The sequence below is a fragment of the Pipistrellus kuhlii genome, unplaced genomic scaffold (assembly GCF_014108245.1).
Source record: "Pipistrellus kuhlii isolate mPipKuh1 unplaced genomic scaffold, mPipKuh1.p scaffold_m20_p_6, whole genome shotgun sequence".
Lineage (NCBI taxonomy): Eukaryota > Metazoa > Chordata > Mammalia > Chiroptera > Vespertilionidae > Pipistrellus > Pipistrellus kuhlii.
In genome coordinates this window covers 13,217,350-13,226,455 of record NW_023425562.1, presented here as the reverse complement: position 1 = coordinate 13,226,455, position 9,106 = coordinate 13,217,350, and positions in this window count along the sequence as shown.

Genomic DNA, 9,106 nt, shown 5'->3' with positions numbered 1-9,106 from the left:
AATGAGAAAAATCACCTTTCAGCAAACTCCAAAGAAATAATTGATTCAGCAAGTATCATCAGGGTTGCTGAAATGATTAGGTGGAAGTTTGTGGGAAAAAGGAAATTTGTAAAAATTAAAGTTTCATCCCAATAATTATTAGGTGCAAGAAAATGTATCATTAAGATAAAGACATTGGTGATTTGTGATTAAGCAAATGATCAAACTTAGTTATTGCCAATAATTGGCCATCTTATACATGCATCTTGATATGATACGATATGTAGTTCACATCTGAAGTATTACTATAAAAATGTTTAATCTGAATTTAATCAAGCTTTTTAAAGAAATGTAGAAGATATAACAAGTTAACAACATAATGAGAAAACTATCAAGTAACTCTGGAAAGTGGAGCTGATTCAAAGAAAATTTCTTGGTAAGGAAAAATGATTTTATGCATCTTGGTTTAAAAAGAAGTAATAATCACATTGGGGAACTATTTGGAAACATTTAATATGGCAAAAAAAAAATAGATCATTGAGAAGTATTTTTTATTTCTTTAAATGTGGTGTTGCTATTGCAGTGATGTAAAATGATGTACTTAATTTTAGGGAAGTGCTTAGTAATATTTAAGAGAATAAGAATCACAATATTGGCAGTTCCTTTCAAATGGCTTAATCTTTATCGATGCATGCATAGGTAAACCAAATATGGTCAAATGTTAACTTTTATTTAGTTTTTACGTTATATCATCACTTTAAAATTTCTATATGTTTAAAAATTTTGGAAAAAAATACCAGAATGAAGATAATACAGAGATGGTGTAGTAGGGCAGACTGGGGACTTCTGATCAAGATAGAGTGGTACACACCTGTATAATCTTCCTATCACTTAACCACAAACACATAGGAAGTGTGCGTGCTTGTGTGTGTGTATGTATGTGTAAAATGCATAAAGCTAAAATCCCTTATAACTGTCATGGGTATGGTCTTAAAAGAATATGTGACTTAGGAAGAAAGAGCTGCATCTAAAACAAACAAGTAATAACAAACAGGAATAACAAAATATGTATACAATAACAAAAGGGAAATAAAAATATGCAGAAGAACACTACGATAAAATCCTCTCTAAGACCAAGGTCCATAAGTTTAGTACCTATGTTTTTTCCTATGTAATTTATTATTTCAGGTTTTATAGTTAGGTCTTTGATCCATTTTGATTTAATTTTGCAACAACATGGATGGATCTTGAGAATATCATGCTAAATGAAGTAAGTCTGAAGAAAATAGTCAAGTACCATATGATTTCATTCATATGTGGAATATAAAATGGAAAGCAAGAAGTAAACAAGCCAAACAATAAAAATCCATAGACACAGACAAGAGTATTGTTTCCAGTGGGAAGAGGGCAGTGGGGGAGTCAAAGAAAAAGGTAAAGAGGGTCAAATATATGGCAATGGAAGATTTGACTTTGGGTGGTAAACACACAATACAATATACAGGTAATGTGTTATAAAATTGTACACTTCAAACCTATATATTTCTATTAACCAATATCACCCCCATAAAATTAATAAAAATTTCTAAGAAGAGTTATAGTCTTTCAGCTTATGAGAGACTCAACCTGCAGAATGTAGTAAAAGAGACATTAAACCTGTTGTAACCCAGAAAGGAGGGATTATAAAGGATAAATTTTAAAACATTTATAATATTAGTTTTTGTATAAAAAGTACCAAGGTATAGAATTTTATTAGAGGCATTTTCTGAGTTTATTTAGCTAATCACATGGATTATCTCTTATATATTAAAGTGATGGATTACATTCATGAATTTTCTTATACTCTTGAAAAAACCTTATTTTGTCCTTATGCATCTTTTGTATTGTATTTAGCATTTTTGTTTCTTTATCCTTAAATACCTTACATTTTCCATGTTTTTGTACTTTTTTTTCTATAGCTTAAGTATCAAATTGATATAAGCATCATAAAATAAGTGGCAGCTTTTCATTTTTTCTTTCTTCTAAAGAAATCTGTAAGAAATAGAGACTATTTGTGATTTGCATATTAGGTAAGAACACCCTATAAAACCATTTGAACCTACCCAGTGTCTTTTTATAGAAGAGAAATATAAACTTATGAGTCACAAGCAGACTCAGCTATACATGGGAAGTAAGTTTACTAAATTTTTATTATGCATAACACATATATGGAGGGTTTGTATATCATGAATCATCAAAAAGCAAACATGCCAGTATAATTGTCACTTGGGTCAGGAAATTTAACTTTATATTTGAAATCAGTATCCTTCTGTCTTGACAACAATTTAAATAATTTCTTTACTATGTGTTTCCTGGTGACGTATTCTCTTAAAATTTTTTTGTTTGGAGAAATATTAGGTCATGTTTAAAGATATTGTTGTTGGTGATAGAATTACAGTTTTGTAGCCATTTCCTTCCTGTACTTTAAGACTGTAAATCAATTGTCATTTTGCTTCCATTGTTTTGGGTTCACAGTTGGCTGTAAGTTTTATTATCGGTACTTTTACAATGATACTCTGGATGCTTTCAAAATCTCTTTTTGTGTGTGTGTTTCAGCCAAACGTCTATTCCTTTATGTTTATTCGTCTTGGGGTTTATAAAGCCTCTTGACTTTATTGTATCGTGTCTTAATGAGTTTTGATAATTTCTCAGAGGATAGCTCTTCATATATTGCTTATGCCTTTTTCTTTTTCTCCTTTCCTTCTGGAACTCTATCCATTTATTGAGCCCTTTCACTATATGAATTCCCTCTTCATTTTCTGGTCCTTTGTCTTTTTGAACTTTATTATTCATATATTATTTGATTCACCTTTCAGATTATGAATTTTCTTGTGAGCTTGCACTATGTGTTTTCAAACATATCTACTGAGTTCTTGGTTGTTACTGTATTTTTAGTTCTAGGGTAGTAATTTTTAGTATTTTTTTTCGCTAAAGGGCTTAATCTTGCTTTTATCCTCTTGAATGTATTAAGCAGATTTTTTCCTTTTCTTGTCCTTTTTAAAAGCTTCAATTAGGTATAATATATATCCAAAAAAAGAAAATCCCCGTGTATGTTTTAAATATATAATTTATGAGCTTGGACATATGCATATTCCCAACATTAGGGAATCTATATATTCTTCTTAAGTTTCTTAGAAAGTTAATAGAAATTGTGCTTTAGCAAAATAAAGGATTAAACCAAGTGATGAAGATATTGGATGTAGGAAGTGAGAGATTCAGCAAAGAAGATAAAGGAAAGTCTTAGGAAAATAACTATACCACATATACCTAGGGTAACAGGATAAATAGAAGAAGTGAATTATAGACTGATAGAGGGGTCTGTAGGACAGAAACATGTATCTGGTAGATTTCTGTTGCCTTTGGGAACTTGGAATTTGTTTACTGTTCAATCATCTATGACTTTTTCAAGATCTCACTATTTAGGAAAAGTCATGTTAGCTCCATAGAAAATGAAGCAGGTGAAACAATTGGGGCAGTGGCTTCATGATTTGTTAAAGGGCTTTTAAGTTGATGGTCATCTGATATTTTAGTAGCTGTACCCTCAATTTCCTAATCCATTAGCTTTCTGATCATAACAGAGATAGAATCAACCTTGGGTGCTTGCTTTGAAGTGAGATTTTGAGTTTTCCCTGGATGTTCAGCCTGTGGTTTGTTATTTTATTCCTCTTCACAATGGTGTAAGCATGTTAGTCAACTTCTTCTGGCCTAAACCATTTAGTTGCCACTGTTTACTGTTGAACCCTGACTGATTCAGAATGAAAATTCTATAATAGAGATGTGTGGAAACCTGTGGAGAGAGTCAGGTTGGCAGCACATTGTGAATAGGGGAACAGATATGTGCACACTGACCCTTGTTCTCTTAAGGATGAGAAAATGGCTTTAGAATGGCTGGTAGATCTGAGGATGGATATATACACTTGACTTTGTCTACTTTATTTTCAAATCAGATGCCAAAATACTGTATTTGTTTTGCAGTGCCACTAAAGCAATGCTAAAATAATATACTATATATTGGTATTGCCAAATTGAGCACTCATCACAATATTCCCAAGACACAGGAAATCATGGTAAAAAAATTGAAATAGAATATCTAACCACAGCAGAATTTCTTCACAACAGGGAAAAATGAACATTTGTAAAGCTGAAACCCAAGTAAATCTTCAAGTGACTCATCTGTTAGGTAAAGAAGAAAAACTATGTACTGATTTTGAGCTCATTAAATCAGCCAATGAACTGTTTCCAGAGAAAACAAACTTGTTTAAGACATTTGCTTTTAATGAGAATAGTTGTTCAAGGAGTTGAAGACATTTGGAATAACATCTATAGTCAATTAAGAAAACAAGATACAACATTTAAGTGGTTTTCCTTGGCTCTTGGAGAGTTGAGAGATGTTACTGATACTGCTCAGTTGTTTAGTTGAGAAGTCAATGCTGAGTTTGAAGTGACTAGGGAATTAGTCTCTGGAAATTCTGTGTGAAAGAGTTGCATGAAATAATAACTTAAAGAATTTGAGAAAAGAAATTCAGTAAAATCTGAAATGGAATCTGCTAAGAGGTATTACAGCTGATAGTGGCAATAAAATGTATTGAGCAGGAAAAGGCATAGTTCTTTTGAAAATATAACATATTTAAAGCTTATGGTTATTCATCATTTTATTAATCAGAAGGTATTTTCAGGAGCTATTCAAATCTATTACATATTTTTGAATTGGTACTGTCCATGATGAATTTCATTGTCTTTGTGTGAATTTAACCATCAGGAATTTTATGAATTTTTGTTGGAAGTAGAAGCTAAATATTCTGAACTGTCCTGTGTTACTAAATTCTATGGCTTATTAGTGGTTTTATTGCAATTCTTTAAACTCAGACCGGAGATTGATTTTTTTTTCTGAATGAAAAGAACCATCTTCAACTATTATTATAAAATACTACATGGCTTTGGAACTCAACTCTGCTGAAGAATTTATAACATGTTTTAAAAATTAATCCTAAAATCACAAGGCAACACAGCACTTATATGTGAAATGTATACTAGGGTAGAGTCATTTCCATAACTACTGTTGCTTGAATCATAAATAATGCCAAGCTGCTTTAAAAGTTACTTATTCTTTTGAAAGTTAAAATAAGTAGTGATATATGTGATCATACCCAAATTTGCATTAGATATGTTTTCTGAGATCAAACTAACATTTTTAGCCTTTTTTATACCTCAATCCAAGTGCAAATAAAAGTTACATATTTATAAATACATTTAACTAGAGACCTGGTGCAGGAAATTCTCTGTATGTTTGTGTGTGTGTGTGTGTGTGTGTGTGTGTGTGTGTGTGTGCGCACGCGCGCGCGAAATAAGCCTTGTCACCATGTAGGCCTTGTCCCTGCAGGCCTTGTTCCCCCCAACTTCCCTCCCCTGCAGGGATGTCCTTCTTCTGAAGGTTCTAGATGGGAGTCCTTCTTGTTTTTCCAGCTTCTGGCAACTTCAGATGCTTCTTGCCCCATATCTCCATCACTTCAATCTATGTTTCTGTCTTTACATAGCATTTTCCTCATCTCCCTCATCTAACCTTTAAGAAGTAGGTGCCCATATCTATTGGAATGAGTCTATCTGAAGTCTCTAGGGAATCAGGAAGCTGAAATACCTCTAGAACAGAGCAGCACCAGTGGGGACCCTGTCACATGGATGGAAGGTTTGGAATTGCTTACTACAGCAATGATTGACCTCAAATCTTGAGTCATAGAACTCAGAAAATTTATTGTATATTATTTGGAAAGAAGTTAGTTTGGGCTAAAAATGTGGATAAAACTGATTTATTATCAGCTCCAGTCTTTCTTTTTCATTTCACTTAGTCAAGATGTTTGTGTGAAGCTGGCAAGATCACATCTGCAATAAGTCATCTTCTTCCAGGATTGCAGGGCCATTCTACATGCATGAATTTAGTCTCCCTTCTTACATTCTAGAATTGTAATTTCTACTCCTTCTTTCAACCCATGTTTTGTCTTTTTTCTTTCTTCAACATTTACACAGACGTTGGTCAGTAAATATCGATATTTGAAGATGTGGGAATGAGTAAGCCACAAAAGCCAACTCTGGCTCCTCTTGTGAACTCCCCTCTATCTTCTCATGGCTTCTCAGAAACACCCACCGTAGACCATTGTCATGTTCAGGACACAGAGCACTGGGGTTGGCAGATGGTGAAGATATGTCTAAGGTAGGAGAAGCAATTGCCATTTCCTTAAAAGGCCGGTGCTGCCTGGGCTGCTGCACTCCTCGGCAGGGCTGGCCTGGCTGGCCTGCTCTAATTGCATTTCATGCAATACAATCTCTGCTAAGCAGTCACGGATCAAAGGCCTCTTGACAACAAATGAAATCAGAAGAAGGTAGCGATTTGTCATCCTCCCTCTAACCTGACCCCCATGAAGGCAGCTCATTAATAGAAGAAACCACAAAGGAGCCAAAGTCCATGGCCAGGCCTGAGTCAATGGGCATTAGTAAGCAACCCTCTAGTTCTCCTTATTTCAAAATTTCCCCACTGGCCTGGTGCTGCCTAAAATTCTTCCAATGAAGGTTTAGTCAGTCCTCTATCCCTAGATAAGTAGTTCCTTAAAAAGAAGTTGCTGGTGGAAAATTAGTAACCACTCATTTACATTGTAGTCTGAATTATTTTGTCAGTATTCTCTGAGATGACAATTGAACATCACAGAGGTAAACAAGAAGAATGAAAGTATGGAGTTGTGACCTTCTCAGGGCAAGAATGAGTGGTATGCCACATGAGTTTTGGGGACATAGGAAGGCAGTGGGGAAGGGATCCTGGGAGTAATACAAAAGTCAAGAGGCAAAACATATATATACATTTTGGAAGGGTAGGGGGAGAAAATACAGTGTAAGAAAGATAACGGGTCGTACAGGACACAGGAAGATTTGCAATGGGAGCAGCACAGTGAGTGCCTTCTATGTATCTCTTTTCATGTCATTTTACCTTCACAACAGCACTGTCAGACTTCATTATCTTCCTACTATACGGATAAGAAACTTGAACTGATGGGAGATTAGGGACTTGGGATAAGTGGGGCAGGGTAAAGGTAAAAAAGAGCTGCTTCTATAATAAGCACAAGAGGTCCTGTTTATAGGATATTCAATGGGGAAAATTTAAAAACATCTTTCCTAAAAGACAGATTATTTTATTTTTAGATTAATATGTAAATATTCCTCTGGACTTATATACAAATATTAACAGGTAGGGGTAACATATAAGCATATTATTTGGTCACTTTAGTATATAAGACTTTGTGATACAAGAGCTGGGAATAATAAGGAACGCGAGATTTGATAGAGGAGGGGAGATGGTATTGTCTGGCAAAGCAAGTGTGTGGTTGAGACTGGCTCAGAAAGGGGGTGGCACAGAATGGGGAAGGGACTACTGCAAAGTGACTTTGTCTACATGGTGCCATCTTCTAGATCAGGGCTTTTTAAGTTGTGAGTTGTGACTTAGAATAAGTAAAAAGAAACACTATAAAATAGACTGTAAAACTAAATTACACAAAGTATGGATAGGTATCATTTCATGAAACTTCAGTTTCACTTAAGGGTACTTATTTTGGACACATATACTGGATCATAATGTCAAACACATTTCATGGTCAAATTTTAGTGCATATGATTTTGGGTGGAGTTTATTGTAAGTCAGACTGAGCCCCACTTTGGATGAATGAGGAGTTGTGGGATGCATTCCAGGAATTTGCATGTTTGGTGAGCCCCACAGGAATCACACTTGAAGTGCTGGTTCTTGGCCCATCTTTGGAGGGAGGCATCTGCTTAAGGAGCCTCTGCAACTCAGACCAACATAGTGAAAATAACTAGATATATGCTTACCTGGTGGTTAGTTTTAAGAAATTGGGTGGTAACTACTAACACATTGCACTAAATACTCTCACAAACCTTAGCTTGGCAAAGCTTTTTCACAGGTGTGATGATAGGCAATTTGAGGGTCACCAGAAGATTCTCTCTTAACCAAAGTTATCTTTTCTTACTTTCCATGTTGCTGCCTCAAAGTACTGACCACACTTCAGGTCATTAAAGTCAAGGATCAGCCTTAGGTTTGGATCAGAGGATAGAGCATTGACCTGCAGACTGAAGGGTCCCAGGGGGTTGCATTCTCCATTCCCAGTAGAGGGCATGCAGGAGACAGCCAATCAATGATTCTCTTTCATCATTGATGTCTCTATATTTTTTCTCCCTCTCTCTTCCTCGTTGAAATCAATAAAAATACATGAAAAAAAAAAGTCTAGGATCAAAGTTGGGGACTAGAGAGCCAAAGTCTAGTGTAAGGTCTAGACCAAGCTAAGAGGTAGGAAGCTAAATAAATGCATACATGGAGTGGGAATAATGAACAGAGGCAGGAAAGAACAGAGAGAAACGACTATGCTATTTGAAGAACCCATTTCCTCTTCATCCATCTTCACAGTTTACCTGTGATAAGTTCATTCATTCATGTATCAATTTCGAATGCTATTAATAGTAAAGAATGTGGACTCTGGACTCAACCATCCTGGGTTGCAATCCAAATGCTGTTCCTAAGAAACTCTGGATTTAAATTAACCTTTCTCGCTCTGCAAAGAAATGCAATTAGAGATAGTATTAGTACGTACCTTCCTCATGAGGTAGTGAGAAGATGAGGTGAAATCATATGTGTAATATGCATATGAGGAGTCAGTGTAGCAACCAGGCATATGGTTTGAACAAACCTTCAAGACCTTCTTTTTACTTAGGATTAGCATCCCAGCTTCTAAGCCTGTCATACTTCATACTATAATACTCTTCAGAGTCTAGTGACCCCTCCTTTTCGGTGTTATCTCTAGCCACATAGAGACACCATGTGTCTTAAAATACACCATCTACTTTCTGAAAAAGTCAGCCTTACCTTTTGTGGCAGGTGAACTGCTATTCAAGGTTTGGCTCAAAATGACTTTTTTAATTTTTACTTTCTGCAAGACTTGTTAATGTATTTATTTTCATCAATTCTAATCAAGCACCAATATACATTGATATACAAAATGATTTTTAATAAGCATTTCTTTCCCTCCATTTTTAATCATTC